Source organism: Brassica oleracea, chromosome C8, assembly GCF_000695525.1.
Source record: "Brassica oleracea var. oleracea cultivar TO1000 chromosome C8, BOL, whole genome shotgun sequence".
NCBI lineage: Eukaryota > Viridiplantae > Streptophyta > Magnoliopsida > Brassicales > Brassicaceae > Brassica > Brassica oleracea.
Window position 1 is genome coordinate 30807029 of NC_027755.1, and position 736 is coordinate 30807764.

Below are 736 nucleotides of genomic sequence, written 5' to 3' on the forward strand. Positions count from 1 at the left end.
ATCCTGCAAACAGAAAATCCTTTGAGTACACTGGACATACAAGTGTGGAGATATGCAAACCAGCAAATGTTCCAGCAGCTATAGCATGAGAGCAAGGTATTTTTTCCACTGCATAAACACCACAATCACACTTTCCATGTTCTAAATCAACCACATAGTCCATTTTCCCACCTTTCACAAAGAATCGCCATTCATCAATTGGTTGTACCGTCATCGTATTCGCTATCTCCGATCGAACATCAAGCAAGTATTCAACACCTCGACTATGTTGAGTTGGAATACTCAAAGCATCTTTTCTCCTTTTCCAAAACCACTTTCCTAGCTTCTCCCTTATGAACTCCAATAGGAACTGAACCGGAAATCCTCTAGCTCGCTTCAGAGCGGAATTAATAGATTCAGCGATGTTGCTTGTCTTTATGTTGTACCTCCAACATACTTCGGAGTACAGTGTCTCCGCTGAGCGAGTCGGTCTCCCACTGAGCATGTATGTTTTTTCACATACTTTGTTACCCAGAACGTGTTTGTCCCATGTTTCACACTTGCTTTGACCTTCCATTTACAACCACTAACCGGACATGTTGTCACAAGGAGAGTTTTCTTTGATTTGTATATTCTGAAGGAGAACCTAAACCTCACTGCTGTCAACCGTAGCTCTGAAAGTAGTGCATCCTTGCTAACAAAACTCTGGTTGACATAGATACTGTTACCATTTGATCTTCCTCCTTCAATCTTTTTG